Source organism: Ascaphus truei, chromosome 4, assembly GCF_040206685.1.
Source record: "Ascaphus truei isolate aAscTru1 chromosome 4, aAscTru1.hap1, whole genome shotgun sequence".
NCBI lineage: Eukaryota > Metazoa > Chordata > Amphibia > Anura > Ascaphidae > Ascaphus > Ascaphus truei.
In genome coordinates this window covers 349,779,382-349,792,979 of record NC_134486.1, presented here as the reverse complement: position 1 = coordinate 349,792,979, position 13,598 = coordinate 349,779,382, and the positions used below count along the sequence as shown (strand labels likewise).

The 13,598-nt window shown below is 38.0% G+C and overlaps 1 protein-coding gene and 1 long non-coding RNA gene across 7 annotated transcripts in view; one reads left to right on the top strand and one right to left on the bottom strand.

Annotated features, from left to right (window-relative positions):
- The window catches only part of DLGAP2 (DLG associated protein 2), a 1,048,830-nt gene that overhangs the window by 195,766 nt on the left and 839,466 nt on the right, over positions 1–13,598 (top strand). The gene's annotated exons all lie outside the window — the stretch shown is intronic.
- On the bottom strand, positions 3,341–10,185 carry LOC142492146 (uncharacterized). Its single transcript, XR_012800776.1, has 3 exons — positions 9,704–10,185; positions 8,692–8,774; positions 3,341–4,749 (listed from the first exon to the last, which is right to left on the bottom strand). It is a non-coding gene; the product is annotated as an uncharacterized LOC142492146 (long non-coding RNA).

Genomic DNA, 13,598 nt, shown 5'->3' with positions numbered 1-13,598 from the left:
AGTAGCTAAATGCATATACATGATACAGAAAGTACATATATGTAACATTTGTGTTTATACCAATATGTTGGGTTTTTAGTTCCAATAATTATAGGAAGATTGAGGTAGCCACATCTTATGAGAGATGTCAGCAAATATACATACCATGATCAGTCATACTGGAGATATACCTATAATGCAAAGGAACAATATATAAATTGCAAACATTGACATGCCATCTTCAGTACCGTAAACAACACAGCAAAGTGTGTATTTGGTGTTAAATGTACAACACCATGTATATTTCATGACATTCAAAATGTAAATCAGCCTGGTGTACACATCATATGGATGTACATGTTACACTGCACCAATAACATTGTATGTAAGCATACTAGAAGCATGAATGATTATGGGCATAATATGTGTTTTGTCTTAGCATAAGGAATAACACAATGCTAAAATATTATTGCTTTGTTACCCAAGTTGTATTCACATACACACAACTAAAGTACAATTGAAGAGGGATTATATAACCTGTGCAACAATAACATACCGGTGCCACATCCCTTTGTGCACACAGCAGAGAAAAGAAAGGTGTGCAACCCATATTCATCTGTGTCCTAACAGAAGGTTATATAAAGAAACATTATTGTTAATATAACATAATTAAACTATAAAAGTAGTACTAGGAACATATGAGTTTGTACTTACAAGAAAAAAATGAATTGATGAGATTCTGTCGTGTCTGGCCACCACTGGCTGTTTGTTCATTTTCAGCAGCTACATGGGTGGGATGCTCGTCTACCAAAGCCTCAGCTAGGTCTGACTGTACATTGTGCCTGAGTGCAACATTGTGCAAAATGCAACAGGCAAGGATAATATCAGACACTTTTTGAGGCTTGTATAGAAGAGCCCCACCAGTTCTGTCCAGACACCTAAACCTGGTCTTGAGTAGGCCAAATGTCCTCTCTATAACAGATCTTGTAGATATATGGGCTGCATTGTACCTGTCCTCTGCTTCAGTTTGAGGGTTTAGCACCGGAGTCAAGAGCCACGGCCTAATTCCGTATCCTGAGTCACCTATAATGAATGGAGCACACATAAGCTGACATTAGTGATCAAATTGTACAATGCCAACATTCCTAAATCAACATGTGTTTTGTGTTAGAACATGTAAATATGTACTCACCCAGCAGCCAACCAGGTTCAAAATGTCCCTCTTCGAACGCATGGAAGACTGAAGAGTTCCTCAGGATAGAGGAATCGTGACTGGAACCAGGGAACTTGGGTACCACATGCATTATCCTCATCGTGGCATCACATACCACCTGTACATTGAGTGAATGGTAGTGCTTCCGATTGCGGTACACATGCTCACTCTGACTAGGTGCAATCAAAGCAACATGTGTGCAATCGATTGCACCCAGCACACATGGTATCCCTGCTATATTATAAAAGCCAGTCCTGACTTCCAGCCACTCTGTCGCCTCTGTAGGAAAATGAATATAATTCCTAGCGCGTCTATTGAGTGCATAGAGAAACTGGGTCAAGGCCCGCGAGAATGTAGATTGCGAGACCCCGCCCACTATGCCCACAGTTGTCTGGTATGACGCGGAAGCAAGATAATGTAATGAGCACAGCATTTTAACAAGCCCAGGGACTGCACGACCTCTGGCTGTGAAAAAATCTAAATCCCCCCTTATCTCCTCATAAAGAGCTAAGATTGCTGCTGAACTCAAACGATAGCGACTTACAATCTCCTCCTCACTCATCCCATCTAACAGGGTTCTCTCCCTGTACAGACGCGGACGAGGCACAAGTTGTCTCCTCTGTCTTCTCCTCTGATCTCCTGTCCCTCTACCTGTCCCTCGGCCTGTCCCTCTCCCTGTCCCTGTCGTATCCGCGTCACTGTCACTGTCCCTCGGTGTGTCCCTCCCTTGCCCTATATGATTGTCTTCATCATCAAGCATGTCATAGAAAAGAATGTTCCTCCGTCTCCTAAACATTCGCAACATTTTGAAATGAGTAGCTGTGAATGATCAGGTAATGTGCGTCCTTTAAATAGGTATGTGATGATGTCAGGTGACATAGTAAAATGCAAGGTGTTACATTAACATAATAAAGTACTTCTGTGGCAAGCTGTGTGCACTTGTTGTTCTAAGTATTTGTTGTGTGTATTCTGCAGGGAATGATGATATTTGGCAATGATGTGACGTGAAGCTTTGTACAAAGATTGCTTGCAAATAAATAGTTGCATGTGCAATGCATGTAACACTTGTGAACGCAAGAGTCAGTCATGTAATGAGACAAAAAGGCTGAGATTGACGTGGGAAAAGTTTTGTGTAACATGTGTAATTATCCATGTTATTGTGACATGTTGGCAACAATGAATAGTCGTGTGCATATGCATGCATTTGTGTAAGGAGGATAGTTGGTATAGAATGAGTTTACAAGGTGTCCCAATGATGAATTACTGTACATGTGTGTATAAGTTAGGTTGAAGTGCTTGTAATGCAACGGTTACAATGTAAACATGCAATGTGATTGAGCGTCCAATAAGTGACGTCATGAAAATAGGGAGGACCCAAAAGTATATGTAAACATGAGAAGACAGATGTACATGAACGTTTAAAGATGCGTGTCACATTACAAGCATTGTGTAATGTAAAGGAAGATGAATATACTGTGTATGAGTGACATGTGTGACATGTGTGACATCATGTAAATAATTGTCGCTGAGTTGAGTAAAATGTGTGATATGATGTGAGGTTCTCCTTTAAGAGTGTAGTATAGTATTTTCCCTTGCCACATCATCACATGATGAGTAATGTGACCCGCAAATGCTGCAAACATGTAAAAGTCGAATGTTATGCAAATAAGACACATCAGCTGTGACACAATGCAGGGAATGCCCCCACACTGTAATGCAAATCCCCCTTGTATTGTGAGCAATGAAACGTAAACAGTACTATACTGTTATACGTCCCCGCTCCATTGACTTCCATTGATGTACAGAAGATGTTTTTTTTCTAAGTGCCGTTCCGGCAGCCTTAGCGATCGTTCTCCCGTCCAAACTGCCAACTTTAGTTGGCGGGAGAAATCGGCCATAACATCTCAATTTCGTAGTGCCGATCAGCCCCGATAAGCTGTTTTTTTTTGTTGAATCCAGCCGATTTAAAAAAGTGGCGATCAGTGTCGAAAACAGGCTTATCGGCAGGCGACTGGCCATAACCAAATTATCGGCTCCGAAACCTGGCGATATGAAGCACTTATCGGCGCTTACTGAATCTCAAACCCAATTTTGGCTATAACATGGCCATATTTCCCTTATCAACGCTTACTGCATGAGGCCCTAAGGCCTATATTCACGGTGCTGAAATGACCTGTAAATTGTTTCCTTATGGCAGAAACCTGCTTAGTAAATATGTCCCAAATCCCCTTAAGGACCAGAAACTGCCTTTCTTATCCTATCACTGTGATATATGGACTATATTGTTTTACCTATTATGCAGAAGTAAAGCTCTTTTGATTTTATCTGAGCCTGGTGTCCTATCTCTGATTATCCAGCTACAGAGTCTATACATATTTTTTTTTACATACACAGAGTTGCTACTAATCATCATGGGACAATGCTGTCATCTAAAACAAACTAGTTCACCAACAGAGTCAGTACAGATCACCACGAGTTTGAACATCATCTCTCAACAGTGATAGGTTAGAACACTGCACTGCCCAAGCTTTATGCATAATCACCACAAAAAGGCTGACTAATGTATTTCACTTGTGTGATAAAATGCAGACAGAAATATAGCCATTGTTTGAACTGCCAGAAAAATATGATTTTATATGATACTAGAAAAATACAGCTTTTACATTATATTTTGTTCTATATACAAACTATATATTATTCTTGGACTGTGCATTGGTTGTTTTATTCATGTACTGTATGAAGCAATTACTGATGCATATAGTGTAGATACATGTCATATAATTTCTAAAGATTTTGTTTTCTTTGAGTTTCTGAAAAACTTTTCTGGATTGACTTTACCTCCATAGAAGACAGTTTTATTCGCAGTGAGAATGCAAGCAACATTTTTAAGCCAATGATTTGCTGAGAACTGAATGTAAAGATTTGATTCTGCTTTTTTTTTTTACCTCTTAACCTACTGTATTTGATGCCCAGATGCTTATTACTGTAGGTGCGAGTAGGCTATAAATGTAGATTTCGTAGGTGAAAGCACAAACTTTACACAAAATTCTGAATTCCAATGCCTTTTTCATATGTATTTGTTAAATATTCATTATAAAAAATAAATCAATGGATGCAGAGTCTTTTTCTTCAAAAGACATGAATATCGCTGAGATGTCTTCGTCGAACTGGGAGAGCACCAGAACCCAGGAGGTGCAAGGGAATTCTGCATGTTAAAGTTCTCATTATGGCTTTGTGAGATTTCTTGTAATAAAGTCTGGGGTGCAGTTGCTATGCAAGAGTATTCTCTTAATTGTTTTAGTACTTGCTTTTGAGAGAGAAACTCCATGTCATTGGTACTGATTGCAAGATGATCCAAGGACTTTGACAGGCTTTCAAGTCCCCGCCTCTCTTCTGTAGCTTTTTGTATTATCTCATCCAGACGTTTTTGCTTTTCCTTACAGTCATTTATTGCCAAGTGAATCTGCTGTCTGTACATCAGTGCTGCTGATTCTGCATTTTCGACCTTATGTAGCTTTTGTGACACATGCTGGAGAGCGCAGCTAGGGCACAATAACCTTGTAAGAGAAAATATATGTTAAAATATACACAGATAAATGGGTGCGCGCTTTCATAAAATTCTATTTAATTAACAAAATTTTCACACTAAAAGTCTCATAAAAAGAAACGTAAATGGATGCAGGCTATGAAATATTCTCTAATAAAAACTAAAGCTAAGATTACATTAAGATTCACTTTGCTGAGACTACAGAAAAGAAAAAGAAATGGCACATTATGGCTCAGTAACTATAGGTCATCCAGTAATCCAGCACTTCAAATTAATTGCAACCAGTAAATCAGCCTCTGCTAAATGATCATTACTCCAGCAGCGACGGCCTCTGCTTTTTCACATGGCATCATTCATTATTTTGGAATGTACATTTACTTGTATTTGACACCTGGATATTTTTCAGATATTGTCAAAGAAATTAGTTTGACATGGTATAAAGGGCAGCATTCATTTTTATTTTGTTTTGAAGAACAGGACACGATCAAGTTTAGTACATTGTGAATTTCTGCTTGGACATGCATAATGTGGAATTTTGGACATTTACAAATTGACTACTAAATTTAGAGAAATAGTCTTCATGTGATTTAATGTAACATAATGTTTTAGGTCTCATTAAATGCCGCTAGTGCACAAACACCATTACGCCTACTACAGCACTTATAAAGCCAAATATTTCATGTCATCTTGCATTTTGTATTCCTTTATTGGACTGGTTATGAGAAACCTTTACATTTCCATTTTTATACATTCATTTTTTGCCTGTGATCTTTTTTGTACACATTTGACCGTATAAATCAGTTGTAAAGCGATAGAAAAGTAAATGATATCCCACGACGTACTTGAGGTAAGAAGGTCGACTAAATATTGCAAATCTTTTTGATATTCTTTTTTTTCTTATATAGAGTTGACCGTGTATGTAGCACTGTAAATATAATATGTACAGGCATAATGAATCCTGCCCTGTAAAGCTTGAAGTCCCTGAGGTACAGGGAGATAAAGTAATTTGCCCAAGGTCACAAGGAGCAGAGGCAGGTCACAAGATCGCTAGAATATAAACCGAGGTCATGCGCTTCAAAATGACTTACCTTTGAGCATCTTCTTTAGCCCTTTCGCTGTTTAGGAATGACAACCTCAGGGCAAATATTTACATGCTTGTTAACTAAAAGTGAGCACTTGCATTGGTGTTTAGATTTTGCAAGTTTTGTGTGTTTGAATTTATAAATAATTATGGAAAATCTCAAAATAAGCAACAAAATTTGGGCGAACATTTTCGACATTCAAACTTTTATGCAGGAGTTTCTTGTTTGCAAAGCAAAAAGTTTGCCCAGTTCATAAAAAAAAAGTTCAAAGGAATCCATGGAAGAGCCTTTATCAGGTTTGGCTCATATTTTGTTCTTAATTCTTAATTGGATGAGCGAAGTGAAGACTTCAACTAGACTTTGAGGACATTTTGGGTGTGTGTATGTTTTTTTGTCTGTTTCTTTGTCCATGTGTTCTCTCTCTACAGACCAAATGCCTTGACTGATTCTGATGACATTTTTGAGGGTACCTTTATGCCATCTTAACTTAGATCTGCCTAAAGCTTCAACCAATCGGTGCTGCCCCCATCTTGGAATTGTTATGTTTGTTTTTTTTAAAAGCTAAAAAAATAATGCAATGGTACATCTCATCGACTGGATTCTTGATGCAAAACATTACATGTATTATTTACTTGTACTACATTTTCAGACAATTGACTTGAAGTGTTTCAGAGAAATGAAATATTTTAAATGAAAATAAATTGGTAACAAACAACACTGTTCAATAACAACCTGAGAATACTAGAACAATTTAATGGCAAAATCCATGAATTGAATGGTATTTCAACATTACTCGCTCATCTGAAAATACTTTATAAAATATAGCTTTTTTCTAAATCTAAAAGATGCAATACAAGAAGGTTTTTATTTTTTTTAGTTGTAGTTTTATTAATTACAGGATTAAAGCGGGGGGTCTCTGGGGCTGAAACCCGTTAATTTCAGCTTCCGCAGGTACTTTGCATTATGGCTGCTTTTCAAAACTCCCAGGCCCTGAGGGCCAGTCGAAAGCTGTGATGTCATCCGGTGCGGCTTCCTATTGGCCCATGTGACCAGGTTCTTTAAACTGCAGAAATTGCAGGAGATACTGGCAATGCCAGCACTCTTGCCTAGCACAGTTTGGGATCATCCATGCAAGATTGTTGTGACTGCTTATTCACTATTGAGCATTTTAATTACATTTGTAGTTTTCACCTTTTCACTTCACTCATTTGCGCTTTTATATTTTTCATATATTTCTTTGTAACAGTTTTTTCCAACCTGCCGTTTCCCTGCTTGCGAGAGGCAACATAAATTGTATACTGAGACAAAGCCTACTTGAATTTATTGTCTAGAGCCTTTGGAAACATTACATTGGAGTGACTTCTAACTCCTTATACAGACCTCTAGTGGACTGGATGTGTCTGCATCCAAATTGGCAATTGATTGATTATTGCTAATATTGGAAAAGACTATCTCTGACAGTAACCTCTGTTTCAGGAAGCTTTTTTCTTTTTGTCATCAATCACTGAGAAGAGTGCCTATGCTATGAAATGTGGCCCCTGTTTGTCTCCCTTCAGTATTCCTACAGTAACTCATACAGTATGAAGTCGGGGGTGGGTTCCAGCTGTCACCCCTTTCTACACAACAGTAATATCTAATCCCTCCACAGCCACAGGAAGGGAAATAGGTTTAATTAATGGGTTTAATGCATCCAAGTAATTTGGTCTCTTCTTCATAATCCAAAACATTCAGTACTTCCCAAAATCCGGCCACCCCTACTTATATTGCTAGAATGTTTTCATGCAGAATCAATCACAATATATAATCATTGCTTTACAATGCCCCATCTTGTCAACTACAGTCAGCTCTCTGCTGGTCCCACCTGTCACCCCTTCTCCAGTTAATTCCCAATTTTGCTGTCAGGCTATTTTATCTCACACACTACTCTTCTTCTGCCCTTCTTATTCAAGTTCTTACACTGGTTATTCATATAATCAAGATTTGAGTCCTCATGTACAAAGCCCTCTATAACACTTTACCCATACATCAGACCTCATCAACAGGTACTTCCCCACACTGACTCTTCATTCTCCTGCCTTTACCATAGCACCAGTCAGTGTCTAGAGAAGAACACTCCAGCTTCTAGGTTGTTTTCCAGCAGTCTACCATGTTATTACCACCAACATTTATAGAGAAAAAAACCCTATGTTTCCTTTATTCTCTTCCTTTTATATTGTAAGCACATTGAGCAAGACCCTTCTGACCTGTTGTATTACTATATGCTATTGTTGTAATTATTTTTTGTATGCTGTATTGTTAATGTCCCTTTCACCCATTGTACTGCATTGCGAAATATGTGGTACCTTATATATGCTATTAATACTGTAAGTGGTACTGAGTGTGGCCAGAATAACAAACACAGTCAGAATATACAAGTTATCTGCTATTATAACCATGTAACAAACACTGCAGCAAACAACCAAGCACTGTAATATCAACACCTTCCACTGGGGTGGCTCGAGGTTGCACTGGAACACTTATAATGCTGCTGTAGCATCCAAATGCACGTACAGTACAAAGAATCAGCCGTCAGCATTCTGTACAGTGTGAGCACCAGAGTTTTTATTTGTAAAGTATAAAGCAGGTTCTGCTCATCGAGGACTGGTGTAATCTCATGGGAAATCACACAGATTCTAAAAAAAACATCATATACAAATGAAAAAACTGCCATTGTTGTCTATAACGGACAAAACAAATACATTATTATTATTGTTTTTATACCGTTTTACAAGTGAAGTTTCTTTCCACTTTTCTATTCCAATATAACTAAGGGTAACTGGCTCTTCAAGACATCTTTTTTAATCTATACACAGGATTGTATTAAAACTTACCAGACAAAATGATTTACTTCTGGCGCTGATGTGGCAGCTTTTGGTGGTCGGGGTCATTGGACTACATTGTTTTGCACACATCACTAACATATAAGGAGTTAAAGCACTTTACATTGAAAAACATGAGTTTAAAACTTCAACCAACCTCATTAAAAAAGATTGACACCGTTTTCCTACTGCAATATACTTTCCATGGCAGGTTTCCAGCCAGATCCAATAATGCCTCTTTTACTTTGCTGTTCTTTGCTTTCAATTAAAAATAATGATTTACACCCTAGCAGGTTTCTTCTACAGCTTCAGATACAAATCACTGGATTTTTGCTGTCTAGTCAGATATGATTCCATGCAGTATATACCTGTATATGTGTGTGTGTGTGTGTGTGTGTGTGTGTGTGTATGTGTGTGTGTGTCTGTCTGTCTGTCTGTCTGTCTGTCTGTCTATCTATCTATCTATCTATCTATCTATCTATCTATCTATCTATCTATCTATCCATACATATATATACGAAGTATGCAAAATATTTAACCTAATCTAACGCTATATATATATATATATATATATATATATATTTTTTTTTTTTTAACATGATTCCCTTGAGGCAAAAAGTGACACTGTGTGCTCATTTGCATGTCATTTCCCAGAATCCCTTGCTGCAGTGGAAGTGCTGTATGCTGGGTGATAATGGGGAAAGGCGGGGTTGCAGACCTGCCTAAGACATGCAGATGAGCATACAGTTGTATTTGCATATATATATATATATATATAGCGTTAGATTAGGTTAAATATTTAGCATACTGTATATCTACCGGTAACCAAAACTAAATGTACAGGTTTATCTTTAAGGATCAATGCAGACTCATAGAACTGAGTACATTAAATTCTGTCCCTAAGTACGGAAGCCCTAGCATCTGACTGCCCATAGGGCTGTTGTCTTTGTCCTTCTGCCCTTGTGCTTTCTGATTAAAATTAAAATTGAATTTTATACAGTTAATGACTAAGCAGCTGACAAACCTTTGACATTCATCACAGAAAAACTTGATTTTTTCATCTTTGTGCTTCTTGCAATAATTTTCGGGGTCTTCAGCGCTGAGACAGTTAAAAATACTAATGATGGCAAAATTGTCAGAAAGCTGAGACACACTAAAATCAAACAGCAGGGTTGTTTGCCGGCAACTCGGGCATCTAAGTATCGCGTTATTTTCACTTGTGTTAAGCTGCAGAGCTCTGCTAAAAAGTTCAAGTAGACAGTCCATGCAAAATGTATGCCCACATTGTAGCAGCTTAGGTCTTCTTCCTGCCTCGTTGAATTTCTCAGTACAGATTGTGCAGTGTAATAAATGATTCAAGTGGGAGAGAGGAATAGTCATCGTTCTTCCGTCGAACTCCTTTTTCTGTAAATTCTGGCTGAGACCATTTTTTGACTGGCAGACTTTTTGCCCCGGTTCAGCCTCAATGAGAACATTGTAATGATGGATAGTTTTGTATGCAGTAAATTGAGATGTTGCCTTTAAAACAGTATCAAGGCAACAGACTCATAGTAACCAGTGTGTATATGTTTGTTTAATTAGCTATGCTGTAGTTTATTTGTAGGGATTAATTATGTCTATTGGACAAATATTTGATTCTAGATATATGCAACACTTTCAGTAAGGACATATTTTTCATTGTAATGTTAAAAGTATGCATGGTATATGTTCAAAAATAAAATTTGTAGATGAACCTACTGTATATTAAGAATGATGTTTTAAAACTTGAATGTGATCAAAATGTAGCCATGTTATATTTCTACCATACAAATCCTTCTTAAAGAAGCACTAAAAAGTTACAGTACCTGCAGATTTTTCATTCACGAATTTGGACACATTGATTATAGCATACATATTTTTTTCATTTATTGTTGCCTGACTATAGAAAATAAAAATATTAAGGGATCCATATGCTTCATTATTTAGGAGTTCAATTTATTTTCAGATGCCATCATGTTTTCTTGTAACAGCCAATGAAAGGAGTTACTTAGGATCAATACCTTTATTCTACTGAACCAGAAGTGCAGCAGGTTCAAAGGTTAACAAGAAAATGTAACCGCTTTTGAGTTTCTATGTTTGTCACCATACCGCTACCCCTTGGATTTATTACCTTTTCCTAACTACAATCAATCATTCAATTCCTCTGAGGGACATTTATACAGGAGCCCAGAACTAAGCTAAATGTATACTTCTGATCAATTATTATTTATTCTACACTAAGGCGTCAGCAAGTGAGTGATGTTTGTTACCAATTATCGATCTTCAGAAAATAATGTTATTAAACTCTTACATATAATAGACTTGCAACATCAGGGGTGATGTACCTAGCCACTTTTGAAACAGAATTGCAGAGAATTGCGATTTTTATCATGCCACTCTTTGGGTGAGTTACTTTTTGTTGCACAATGTGCATCAGCTTGTAATTTAATGAGTAGCAAAATGAGCTGTCTACGCACAGCACCTTTCAGATTAAGGATATGTTACTGATATTAGCATTAGCAGTCTTGTAGGGGTACATTCTTTAAACGAGGGGTTCTCAACTCCAGTCGTTAAGAGCCTCCAACAGGTTACGTTTTAAGGATATTCCTGCTTCAGCATCAGTGGCTCAGTCAAAGACCAATCCACTGATTGAGTCACCTGTGCTGAAGCTTGGATATCCTTAAAACCTGACCTGCTGTGGGGTCCTGAGGGCTGGAGTTGGGAACCCCTGATTTAAGCTGAGAGAGCACCGTTCCAGCACTATCCCATGGAAAGCCCCATTGATTTCAATTAGGCTTTCTGTGTGATATCACCAATATGGCTATAGAATAAGGGAAATAGAGTTCCACGAAGTGGACCCGAAAAGTTAAAACTAAATGACTCTTTTATAATGACCAGAATGAAAGTAGTTATTTTTACAATCTGTTCCAGTCTGTTGGTTACTTCTTTTTTGTTTGCCCTTTGCAGCCTCTGTCCCTGTGACATCACAGCCTCTGACCCTGTGACAACACAGCAAGGAGACAGGTGAACAATATGTCTCATCATAAAAATGAGATGAAGGAAACATACTGTGGTCGAGTACAGAGGGGATTTCACAGCTTTCTCTGACTCTGGAGTTTAATTTTTAGATGGAAAGACAAATACAGTATGGTTCTAAAATCTTACATTTTTTAATCTGAATGTGGATAATTCATAGGATATTTCAGGACCGAACAGTGGTACTTGTGTAATGTACTGTATATGCTTTGTTTTAGATGGATTAAATTAATATTTCAAGCCACCATGGACAGATTTATGGCCAGAACTTTTTAGTTAACTGTATAAGTTAAAAAAAAATTATAAAGGAATATTTCCAAAAAATACATCTTATTTGCAGGTACTTTCTGATTCTTGCTGCATATTTACTAAGCAGTGCTATATAATGAGACACCTCTGTTCGCTGGAAGACACATATTGACTAATTCAAGTGAATGAGATTCAAGTACAGTACTGTAGTTCTGCCATTCCTTTTTCCAAACAGTGCCTGAGTGTTGTTATGCAGCAGATACAAGGTGTCACAAGTTTTTTCCCCTATTTCCTGAACATAAAAAGAAAGCGGAACAAAGGTTTACTAAGCACAAACGGTGACATTTTTTGAGTGTCAGCTATTCATTATTCAATTAAAAGGTTACTACTAGAAACCACAGCAGTTTACTGATTAACTAGCTTTCTACAATATTACCAATATACTGTACAGTATATGGATGAGAACTGATGACTATTTTGTGTTACACTAATTACAGTATAAAACTATGCAAATAAAATGCTTAAACATTTAAACAAGCATACTCTTTATAGCCTTAGTTTAGTTCTATTCTATTATAATTTATTAGTAAATAATAAAGACCAAAAAATTTCCATAATACTACATATAGTGTGCTATGTCTTAACTTATTAAAATTGTTTTTGATCATTAGAGGATATTGGCAGAAATAGCAAACCCTCCTATCAGAGGCGGAAATGGGGGAGGGTTGGCAGGGCAGTTGCCCAGGTCACAGAATGAGAGAGGGTGCAGAAATCCCCACTGAAGTCACCTCCGCTTCGTGAAATGAGTAGGATAAGGAGGCAGAGGTGCACAGGGGCAGCTAACAACGCCAGAAGGAGGGACCATCTGCATTTTCTACACTGTGTTATACACTTTTTGAAAGGTTGAGAGTTTCTCGATGCTTCCTTCGGTTTAGAACTCAGCAGCACTGTAGAGCGAATAGTGTGTAAGTATGCTGTGTGTCAATGTACTTTGTCAGGATTGAGAGGATGGATGAATGTGGGGGGGGGGGGGGGAGAGAAGATGGATGGGGAAGAGGAGATGGATGGGTGGGTAGAGAATGGATGGGGGGAAGTGAGACAGGATGGAGAGGGGGGAGAGTGGATGGAGAGGGGGAGAGAGTGAATGAAGGGGAGAGAGAGTGAATGGAGGAGAGAGAGAGGATGAATGGAGGGGGAGAGAGGATGGGGGAAGAGGGAGGGGGAAGATAGGATGAGGAGAGAGACACTAGACTAGAACAAAGAGGGAGAGTGAGGATAGGGAAGAGAGGGGAGTGTAGGAGTGTATGAGAGTGGGGGGGGGGACTTTCAGTGCCATACACCCTTATCATATGATGTTAGACTTGTCATGGAAAGGCAATTCTGATACATTCTGCATGAAAATAAAAAAATGTTGCTTTATATAAAGTAACTGACTACCAACATTGTGCAAGTGAAACTAGTAGACAAATGCTAGGACTGTATACAACATGTTCCCTGTAGAGCATTTCATGGAAGGAGAGAGATGTCACCATGTCATCTGAAATGTAGGCAGGTTTAATAAGATAGATGTAATACAGAAATCTTTACGGATATATCATTGAGGGGGCACAGGATTT